Source organism: Halyomorpha halys, unplaced genomic scaffold (assembly GCF_000696795.3).
Source record: "Halyomorpha halys isolate HHAL.00 unplaced genomic scaffold, Hhal_1.1 Scaffold277.1, whole genome shotgun sequence".
Classification (NCBI taxonomy): domain Eukaryota; kingdom Metazoa; phylum Arthropoda; class Insecta; order Hemiptera; family Pentatomidae; genus Halyomorpha; species Halyomorpha halys.
The window spans coordinates 262119-273848 of record NW_027115357.1 but is presented as its reverse complement, the minus strand read 5'-3'; the positions used below and the strand labels follow the sequence as shown (position 1 = coordinate 273848).

At 29.0% G+C, this 11730-nt stretch overlaps 1 protein-coding gene and 1 long non-coding RNA gene across 2 annotated transcripts in view; one reads left to right on the top strand and one right to left on the bottom strand.

The window, feature by feature from the left end:
- Positions 1–11730, top strand: part of LOC106680678 (bromodomain adjacent to zinc finger domain protein 2B) — a gene marked incomplete in the record, with an annotated part of 314015 nt that overhangs the window by 178336 nt on the left and 123949 nt on the right.
- The window catches only part of LOC112211568 (uncharacterized), a 24913-nt gene continuing 17603 nt past the window's right edge, over positions 4421–11730 (bottom strand). The window contains exons 2-3 of the long non-coding RNA XR_010844822.1: positions 7830–7952; positions 4421–4563 (exon numbers count right to left, since the gene is read on the bottom strand). This is a non-coding gene — a long non-coding RNA (uncharacterized lncRNA). The remainder of the gene's footprint in view (positions 4564–7829; positions 7953–11730) is intronic.

The following is an 11730-nucleotide window of genomic DNA, read 5'->3' as shown; positions in this document are numbered from 1 at the left end:
ATAAATAAGTAAAAATTATTATAATTTTATTTTTTTCATTGTTTGCCAACGTTTCGATTAGCTGTGTTTTTAACACTAATATGGCGTTACTACGTTTAAAATTTTGTCAATTACTGTTTGAGGTATATTTAAAAGAGCACAAATAAACATTTATAATCTCATTATATATTTATATTTTTTTGTTTATTATGTGTACATAATCTTGTGCAACATTTTTTAAATCAGATTTCAAATTTACTGCGGTTTTCTATATTATTTTGTATGTAAATGGGCACGTATAATTGTTTCATTTTTATAAGTATTCTATTCATTTATATTTATATATATTTTTTAGCTTATTGCGTTGTATTTTTTATATGAATTTTTACACTCTTTCTATTTATACTCTAATTGTTTTATAGTATCGGTGGCTTACTTCGCAGTTTGTGTTTTGTCCTCATTTAACCTCATGTAAAGTGGGACGAAACGTTTTTTACCAATAAATAGTTAATCTTTACTATTTTGTTCCTCTATTGACTACCACTCTGACTACTCTTTTATCCAGTAAATTTTTTTAATTCATGAAATTTAATTTGTGATTATTTTATAATGCTATGATTTGACAAAGCTGTATGTTTTTTTACAAGACTGAAAAGACAGGAAACTACTCGTCTATTCCGACTATTGCAGCACTTACTATACAAACGGTCTAAACTTCCAATCCATTTCAAATGACTGATCTAGTTGACTGTAATAAGGCCAATCTGGATATACGGAGTTGAGCTTAGGGGTTTCACTAAACCTTCGAATTCCTCTCATATCCAATTCTTACAGTCCAAAATCCTTCATAAAATCCTTAATGCTCCCTTGTCACGAATCAAGTCGTCCATCAGGACCTCAATGTTCCATATGCTGCCGATTTGGCATGGACCAGATACCAATCCTTCCATGTTAAACTTCCCAACAACTTGAACCCACTTGTTTCTAACCTGGCTTCTACTCCAATACCTGATAAATCCATCAAGGCGTCTGAAAAGAAGATAGCCCCCAGATCTTCATCTCTATTAACGTATTTGTAGTTCTATCAATAGGTTGATTATCCACATGTTATTTTATATCTAATAGCAAATTTACTAGTTGTATATAATTGTATACAGTTGTAAATAAATTATTTAATTTTTTTTTTGTATGTGTTGTGTTGTTTCATTGATTTTATTTTTATTTTTAGATGCTTCACCTATATAAATTTTTGTACTAAGTAAAATTATTTCTCAATTTAATAAATAATTGAAGAAGTAAAAACGGGTTTAACGCGCCCTTGCAAGAGTATAATTGATTTTTATTTATTTATTAATTAAATCTCATAAATAATTAAATTAAATAAACAAAGAAAGGGAAAAAAAGACTAATAGAAATGGTCTAACTTGTGCGGAATAGTCGTGCGTTATGTCCTTTAAGACTTTCCATTGACCCCGATTGCTATGTTCGCAACTCCGGCACCAGATGGTTACCTCATAGTTCTAAGGACGGGTAGCCATTGACTAAAAAAGTAAACAAATAAACTAAACGTGAAGTTATTAAAATAAAAATAAACTAATTAATAAATTATAGACTCCTCGCAGATGCTAACTAGGAGGAGTTAATGGCCGGCAGAGGTTGCATTGATGAATCACGATCTGTGATTCATGACTGCTCGGGCCCAGACTGGTCTATAATAATTCTCTAGGGCTTAACATCGCATCGCTCAATGCAAATTATTTTAATTTTTTTTTACTATTTATTTATTGATATTTAATAATAATAATCTTTATTTATTTTGGGATTGATCCCTTTAGAATAATTTACAGGCGTCAAAATTAGGATTTAATTACAAAATTAGAGTTAATTACAAAATAGAGATGAAATTACAAGATGTCATAATATAAAATAATACAATAAATTTAAAAAGATACATGTAAACAACAATAGTTAACAGAATATATAAAATAATGATAAAACATAATAAAATAAAACCATTTGTCATATCATAAAACATAAGTTGACTTCGGATAGTAAATAAAAATAAAAAATGATAAAAAATCAAATACAATTAAACTAAAAAATAATAAATGAAAAGAGATAATTTCTGCTAGTGTACATATTTACAATTGTAAACGAAAATCTAAGACATAAAATACAGAAAATATATAAAACTTTTTTGAAACTTTCAATTGTTATTCTTTCGGAATTGGGTGGACAGAAGGTAATCGAAGATACGGGATTTGAAGACTGGAAGGGTATTAGAACTACGAATAAAGGAGGGAATAGAATTCCATAGGGAAGAGGAACGGTTGGTAATTCGGAAGGAGATTTAGATAGTTAACTGTAGATTAATAATTGGAGAAGATGGTCAAGGATCAGTAAAAAAGAACATAAATAAATAAAATTGAAAAGATATAACTGATTAACAAACATAAACATAAAATTGATTAATAAAAAATAGTTGATTGATAACAAAGGAATTAGACAGTATCAGATTGATAACAGTGAAAGATGATGCATAATATTATATAAGTAAGAAGATATGTTTAAGATAAGATATGTAAGTAGTGTCTAAAAAACAGAAAAACAATTTGAATCAACGTATAGAACAATATGAAAGAAAAATGAAATATATGAAACAATGAGTAAGTGACTTATATATTGATGCAAGAAAGTTATATTGATGTGTACAATTAAAAAACTCTTTATTTATATAGATGTGTACAAAAAAAAGTAGTTAAAGTAAGATCAGAGCGTATGTAAAAACAATATTTTAAAAAAAGAACAAGGGAGAAGGAGAAATATGCTAGTACTATCTACTTCTATTTATTCTATGTATAATTAGAATTGAAATAGCAAATGTATTGTGCTTTCCTGAATTTACTTTCCCTTATTTTTTCTACTTTAGCTACATATTCAATCGTTTTAGGAAAATTGTGTCATCATTTTTTAAATTTTTTATCTCAACATGGGTGCCGTGAAACGTTTTACAGCCCAAAATAGTATCCAAGACCCCAAAAGGAGAAAAAAGGCAGTTATTTCTCCCCAATTTTTTGATTACTTAATTGAAAACTATGTATAATTACTAGTCAAAATTGATGTCTGCCAAGTATCGGTAGGGGGAATAAAAAATAATGTTAGTAATAAACATTATTAACTATTCTATAGTAAATTTGACTAGCTTTAATTTGAGTACTTGCAGACATCGTTTCTGAAATAAAGTTTTTCATAAATCAAATTTATTGTCCAAACAAACTTGAAAACTACTATTCCTACGAAGGTAAAGGTCATAAACTGCTTTATACTACATTAAACTAGCTTTGATTTGAGTGCTAATAGACATCTGTACGTCTTATAGTTCCTGAGATATAGAGTTCTCAAAATAAATTAACTAACTACTGATATTTCAGTACATTTTTATGTAATGTTGTTTTTAAAAGGTCATATACAGCACTAGGGTCATATACATTGAATTTACCCATTGACAAAGTTAGTAAAATTACAATCTTATGCATCCACTTATGCACATTGGAATTTCATTTAGATTATATATAGTCATAAATATTAATAATTTAAAAAAAATATATTAAGAAGTTTTGGTGTGTTGGGATCTTCTTTCAACATCTCAGATAAATCTGTGTCTAATCGGTGTGACTCCTGAGCAAAGCATTCGATGAGAATGTCCCTAACGGTGAGATCGTTTCCGCTATAGCAACACAAATAAATAATAATAAATAAATATTATATTATATTACACAATTGATAGTTTCATAAAATGATTGTTGTTATAAATATAAATAAATTATACATAAATAATATTTAACCTTTTTCGGTTCATTCTATTCAATAACTTTTATATTATTTTTCTTTTTTTTAAATTATTTCTGAACGTGAATAAAAAAACGGAAATTGACAGCTGTCCATCTAAATCTTTTTTCAGTATTTTCCTTTTACTGTCAACTTAAAGCGAATTAAATGCAAATGAAGAATAAAAAAAAAGTAACTTTAATTCAATGTCTCTCTGATATATATTTATTTTTTAATTGAAATAGTTAGTGAATGAATGGGTTATGCTAAAAATAGTAAATTTTAAGAAAACGAAGTCCAATTTTTTTTTTTTTTTTTGTGGGGGACTTGTTATGTTTTTAAGTGTACATAGCCCCTTCTACATCTAGGTATATCAGTTATTGATTGGATGTTGAGGTTAGAGTACCTCACACTGGCTAGATAGGCATCTATCCCCTGCATCCACACTAAAGATTAAAAAAATATTACACTGCCCCTTCATCCACTTACTAATTCAATTATAATATTATTTCGCTGCTTTAGTATTCTTATCACTTACGTAATATGAATCAATCCGTGACTGTGACGTATCTTTCCTTAAAGTAATAATCTTTTATCAGCGTTGTAACAAAAATTTAATTCAGTAAGATCATCCGCTTGTCTTAAATGGTCTTTACTGCTCCTGTAGTAAGTATCCATTATAATAATTTTTTTAATGATTTAAGATTCAGAATGAGGCTGCGAAAATGTTGGTTTATTTGTGTTCTTTTCTTTCACCTGTTGATTCATAAATTATTGGTCTGGTTAATTAGCTCACTATTTCTTGATAATTTTTATATAGTTCAATATTATGTTAGGGAGTATAAATTACTTTAATTTCATATTCATTATTAATTTATACTTGATTATTTCATAAACCGTAGGATTTAAAACTCGCCATTTTATGATATTATTTATTTTAATATCTTTATTGAAATTAACAACTACATATTATATAATACATTCATTCAATTTGATCTCAGTTAAAGTGGAGTGTTCCAGGCGTGTAGAGAAACTACCCATAGGTAGCACCCTAATAACATTTGACATTAGCAGGTATCGTGGTCATCTTCTTTTCAGGCGCCTCGGAAAATTGTCAGGAATGGAAGAGGTTGTCAGGTTAGAATCTACGGGGTTTGAGTGGTTAGGGAGTTTATAATGGAAGAAGTGATGTCTGGTTCGGGCTAGATCGGTTACATAAGGAACATTAAGGTCTTTATGTATTATTTGTGACAAAGTAAGGAGCATTGAGGATTTTACGAAGGATTGGATATGCGAGGAATTCGAAGGTTTAGTGAAGCCCCAAAACTCAACTCCATATGTCCAGATTACAGCTCCTTATTACAGTCTTTTGTAATGTGTTTATTCCGTTTGTCTAGTAAGTTCTGTAATAGTCGAAATCGACGTCCTGTCTTTTCAGTCTTGTGTGAGGATTCCAGGTTAATCGTTTGTCCATATGTAGTCCAAGCTAGCGGATCTGTTCGACAGGGGTAAGAGCAACATTATTAAATGAAACTGTAGGGCAATGGGTACACCATTCTTCGAGGGCTGTGATGTGGTATTGGAGAGTTTAGGATACAATTAATGGGTTGTTATTAAACGCGAGCACACATGTGTCATCGGCACGTGGTGAGGATAGTGTTAGGATTGGTTGGGATGACAGCTGTATAGCGGATGAGGCCGAGGATTTTATAATGATTTTGATGAGGATTTTATAATTTTTTTCCTTGAGGAACACCAGCGGACTGAGTATAGAGGGATGAATAGGATTTTATGATATATATTTCTATTTCTGTTATCAACAACTTTATTTTTCTTTTTTTTTTCTTTTGGGTTTCATTTTTAATGAATAAATATAAATCAAAATGAATAAATATCAAAACTATTATAAAAGAAATGACACGACAGTAAATGCTGTATTATTCATTATGGCGATGACTGCAATGCCTGTAATCTGCCGCCGTTGTTTAAGCACTGAGCGTCTAGACGCTATCTTGCCACCATATGTTATAGATAATTGAAATATATAATGATAGATAATACATAATAATATATAATAGATAATACATTAAATTGAAGATTACTATACCACGTGTATATATTGAGGATATTTATGACATGAAATTCTAAGCACCCAGAATATGAAAACTTGATCCTGATGTGTCAAAAAATAAAATAAAAATATTTAGAAAAACAACAGCATACCGATAGGACTGTTTTTTTTTTTTACTTTCACTATATATATGGAATATATAGTAAGGGAAAGTAGTCCCTTGAGTCCGTAAAACCTTGTCCCGCAAAATAAACTGTGAACAGCCTAACTAAAAATCGAAAAGTCGTACGAAACTGGAATTACATATTTGACGTTTATTTGACTGTAAATTTTCCGATAAAATCGACTTTTCATAAGTTCCACTTTATAGAATCGATTTTTCACATTTTTTAGATTTTCTACAAAACAGATCTAACGATTTTGATTAAAGCCGGTGAGTCAATGAAAAATTAAGTGGTATTTAATATCAGACAGGTTTTATCCTCTTTGGATCAAACTGGCAGAGCTTAAAACTAGGATTTTTCAAAAAATCTTCCTCTAAAATATCTTTAATTTTGTTTATTTGAAAAAATCAATAATTTTCATAGTCGGCAATAATAAAAAATGTATTAATAAAAAATATGAAAGAATTTCATGAAAAATCAATACAGTAAAAAAGTAAAAATAGAAAAATACGATTCGAACGGGAAATACCAAAATCGCATTTTTGGCTGGAACAAAACTTATATTTGTTATTTCCAGCTCGAGAAACCCTCAAATACTTACTTCCTTAGCAACAGAAAAATACAATTTTCTTTGTTTATTATTATTGTCTTTAGATTTTTTGCTCTGTCTTGAGATTTTTGTTTTTGTTTTTTTCGAAAACTAGCAATAACTTCAACACTCGTGGACGTAGGTAGGATAGTAAATGAAATTTGTGTAATGCACGCTCTGCAAACAATATTTTGTAATCCTTTGTGTTGTTCCTTTGTTTTTAAACAATTCCTCTAAAAAATAAATAAATAAATTATTTATAAGCTATGAATTTATTCAAGACTAGTTAAGTCTTGTAACTTATTTAAATTTTTATCTTGATGCAGCGAGAGTGGATTAGGTCAGTGGGAGGTCAAGGTTATAGGCGAGGTTACGCTGCAACTTAAAAGCAGCGTACTCCCATCCTATCCTTATTTAATGTAATAATGTATTTGTACATTACCAATATACATATTTTGCAGGAAATTTAGTCACTATTCAAATAACATTGTACAAGAACGAAATAAATATAAATAAGTCGTCCAAATGAATTAAACCCGGAATATTTATAATTTTTAATCAGACCAATTTGGATATATGGAATTGAGCTTTGAGACTCTACCAAACCGTCAACTTCCTCCCGTATCCACTCCTTACAATCCAAAATCCTTGATGCTCCTTATTAAATTACAAATAAACTCATTCACAAAGACCTTAACATCCCATTCGTTGCAGATTTGTCCCAAAACAGATATGCCTCTTTTCATTCCAAACTCCTTAACCATCCTGACCCATTAATTAGTTCCTAATCTCTCTTCCTTAACAATCCCTGATAATCCTCCGAGGCGTCTGAAACGAAGATGGCCACGGGACCTTCTAATTTAAATTAATGCTTGAAGTTCCACCAACGGATGGTTCCTTCCCAAGATTTTCAAGTGTAAATGCAACATTCCACAGATTTACTTATTGTTTTGATTATTTATACAGTTGTAAATTGCATTAAATAAATAAAAATTTAAAAAATCTTTTTTTTTTTTTAAAAATGGTGGGTTTCAGACGACGCTCTAAACGAATATGATTTGCTTTTTCAAAGAAAAAAAATTTTTTAACTTGTTTCACTAAAAGCCTTATTAGGATTTTATAATTTTTTGTGATGTTAAGATTATTTATATCTTTTTACAATTCTCGATAAAGAGAAAAACAAAATATATATATTTACCGTGTAAAATACGTATTCATTGTGAGCTACGCATCACAAAAGTTTAATTTTGCTCATAACCTTTATTTACTTGAGAAATCTTCCAATTTCAGTTTAAACCTTCCAATGGCGATACGGAACGTTCTGGACAAAAAAAAAACGTGTTAATCGGTCCAGTGATTCAGAAGTTTTTTTGTGGGCAAAGATAACCATTCCCTTTTACAAATATATAGATATAAAAAAAGTATAACGTAAAATAAGTCGTTGAATCATATTTTTTTTTTTTTTTTAAATGACCTTCAAGTTATATTTTAAAAGGTTTATCTAAATATTTAGTTATATTTTTGTTGTCAAAAATATATAATATAATTAATCATTTCATAAAAAAAATTAAATTACGACACTATTCAAAAAATATTTTCTTTAAAAACTACATCTCAAACACAAAAAACACATATGGGAAACGGGATATTTTTTTCCCCCTTTCTAAAATGACTAACAACGGTTTCTGATTGGTGTTTTAATGAGGGACAGCATGTTAGAGCGAAATTTCGGGAAAATTGAGCTAAACGGTTCAAAATCGCTGTTGGAGGGTATGCGTAATGGGGAAAATCGAGTTAACTGGAGTGGTGCTGGGGAAAAACGAGTTAACGTAGCCCCCCTATATTGGGTGTCTGCAAACTTTTTGTTTCTCTTTCAGCATGTATAGGTTATCTGTCAGGTGCGGGGGGTACAACCAATGTAATTTTGTTTTTGATTGAAATAAGGTTACTCAATTACTAAAAAAAAAGGACTTTTTTTTGACAAGGTTTTGATGCAGTATATAAATATTAGTACAGTACGAGGTTTAGGGTGCTGTATTCAATAGAATGCATTTTTTTTTAATATTGATGTTTTCAGTTTTAAAAATATAAATCATAATTTTCCACTATTAAAATAATTTTTTCCTATGAATAAAATTTTATTCTAATTCATAGTAGTTAATTTGATTATTGTTCTCACTTCATTGTGGTTACACCATCTAACAAAGCCCCTGACTTCATACTTCAATGAAACATACACAAAAATTGCTCCAATATGTACACTCTAGGGGTATTCATGATGTTAAATGTAAATTGTTTTACCATGTTAAATGTTATAAGTATAGGATTGTGAGCAGGCCTATTTAAAGTCATGTTAAATGCATAAGAGCTCCTGGCGGATTTTTTGTGCAACTTGTTTTATAACCTTTCTTTCTAAAACTTCATGTCATTGTTTACTTCTAAATTTTGATTAAAGTAATTGATTACAACATGCCTAAATTGAGTGAAGTGGAAGTTGTGTGAAAGTCTTGTTGTCCTTCTAACTTGTGAAGAATAGAATCTTGATGAACTAATTGACAACTGTCATTACATTGTTATTATTGTCATCGATTGCTTTATTAGTTATAAAAAAATCGTAAACAATACTAATACAATCAAAACAAAAACTGCGAGCAAGTAACCTAACACGACAACGACAAAACGGTAAGAGAAGGAAATATTTCTCCACTTAACATAAGTTTTTCAATTTAGCACCCTTTAACATGTTAAACTAGAGATCATGAATACCCATTTTATGGGGAAATAGTCTCATTACAAAGGTCAATAAAGCTCATTTGTTCTAGTTTATCAAAAATGTGCGAAAACGAGTTTTTCCATTATTAAATTGGAAGTGGTTTTAGAAATTTAGAATTTTTTTTTTTAAAAACAAACCTACTTTTGAATAAGTACAATTTGATACTAACTTTCCTCGGTATTGACTTGGCTAAAATATTTTTTGTCGGATAGTTAAAAAAAAAATAACAAAAAATAAAAATAATTTTTCCCAATGCCTAAATAATGCCTCTAAGATTAGGTCTATGACTAACAAATATTGTTTGGTGACAGAACCAATTACAGTGAATTCGTTTATTGAGTGTAAGAAACCACACTTATCAACTTTCTGCCACCGTGTCCAAACTTAAAATCATAAAAAAAAAAATTACTGGATAATCGCGGGTTTCTATGGTCATATTTAATAGCATACTAAACCAAAATGCAATAAATTGGAATAATAATATATATAGATAAAAAAATGGAGGATTATAAACGACTCATTGTTATGTGTAAGTATAAAACTAGTTAACAAAATCATATTTTAAATTTCTGAAATAATAAAAACGAACATTTCGTTTGAAATGACCCAATAAGACTAAAACGAAAAAAATTATATATAACATTTTTAAGAAATAGTTCTCGCTAGACACAATGTAATAATATATCACATTAATTGGGGACTAATTATTAGGGAAGATATAAAAGGAGGTAAAACGTTTTAAAGACACATAATTAAAGAGAAATATGCCATAAGAATTCATAAATAACCTATATGAATAAATAATAAGTGAATAAGAATATAAAAAGAAACATAATATGCTTATAGACTGTATTTATTAAGGTGTCTAAATAATAAATTGCAATGCCTTATGAATTATGAACAAACTGTAAATATGTAATAACTGTTGAAAATGTACAATGTTGCAAGAAAATTATAAATACGAGAGTTTAGACAAGATATCATTAAGTTGCTATGGCTCATAAATAATGCACTAGCTATAAATACTTATTTCACTTACTTAACTGTGCCCTCTCTCCCTCAGCCAAGGACTATCTCCCTTCCAAATTTATCCCTACTGCTATTAAATCCTTGCTCACACAAGCTAACTCCCTCTGATAGTTTATTAACAATACAATCGAAATTAACTATATATAAATTAAAACTTTTTTTCTGACCACAATTTTATTTTATTTTATTTTTCAAATGTGCATTCCTTATAAAACACACTTGACGATATTCGTTTACTAAATTGATACATAAGCAAACTCATTGAAACAATTAAAACATAAATAAGTGGATATCTCTAAAACGTGTTTTTGGCGTTTTTTTCTCGAAAAAGTTCTGTTGATGGTTGTTCGTGCAACAGGTCTTTGTTTGTAATGGCCGTGAGTTTTTTGTTGTTTTCCCAAAGCGCTGTAATGTGTTGTAAATTCGTATGAAAATATTTTTTTCTAACTTCTTCTTTTTTTTTTTTTAGTTTAAATATAATATAGATCTAACCGTGTAATGCTTACATTTTATAAAATACTAGCAGACCCGGCAATGCTTAGCTATTATGATATATATACATTAATTAAACACTATTGAAACTTTGATATTAATTATATAATAATATAATATATAAATGAAGAGATAAGATGGTAACTATGGTAACATGGATGGTGACAGCTAACCTTGCTAATTGTTAATATTGGACCGATTTACTTTTTCTTTTAGACATTTTGATTATCTATGATATTATAATATATATAGTACATAAAATATGGATAGATTTTATATAATAACGCTCATTGTGCTTTAATATTAGTACTCTATTGAAACAATTCAGAATGACTGATGTATCAAAGTGTGGTAAAAGATTTTTCAGTAGTGAAACAAAGTTGATATTTGTTTTTTGGACATTGAGAAACCCTTAAGTACCCTTGAAAAATCAGTAAAAAAGTATTTTTTAGTCTAAGAACTTCCCCTTACATATTGGCCTTTGAATTATGTTGAAATATAAAAAAATAATTTCAACACGACATAACCAATCTAAATTTTGTTAATGCGAGTTGAAAGACATTTAGTTTACCAACCGGTGTGATGGTACAACGCAGGAATAGGATAAAATGCAGAGGAATTATGAACGATTATTTGAACCGTTACTGGAATAAAAAAAATCCTGTGAGTAAATCAAGATGAAAAATTTCTGATTTTTAATTTCTTTGAAAAATGGTATTTCGGAGTTCCAGAGGGTGCTAAAAATGAATAAGATTTGCATTTTCATAAAAAATAATTTTGTTTACCTACAATACTGAAATCCTCA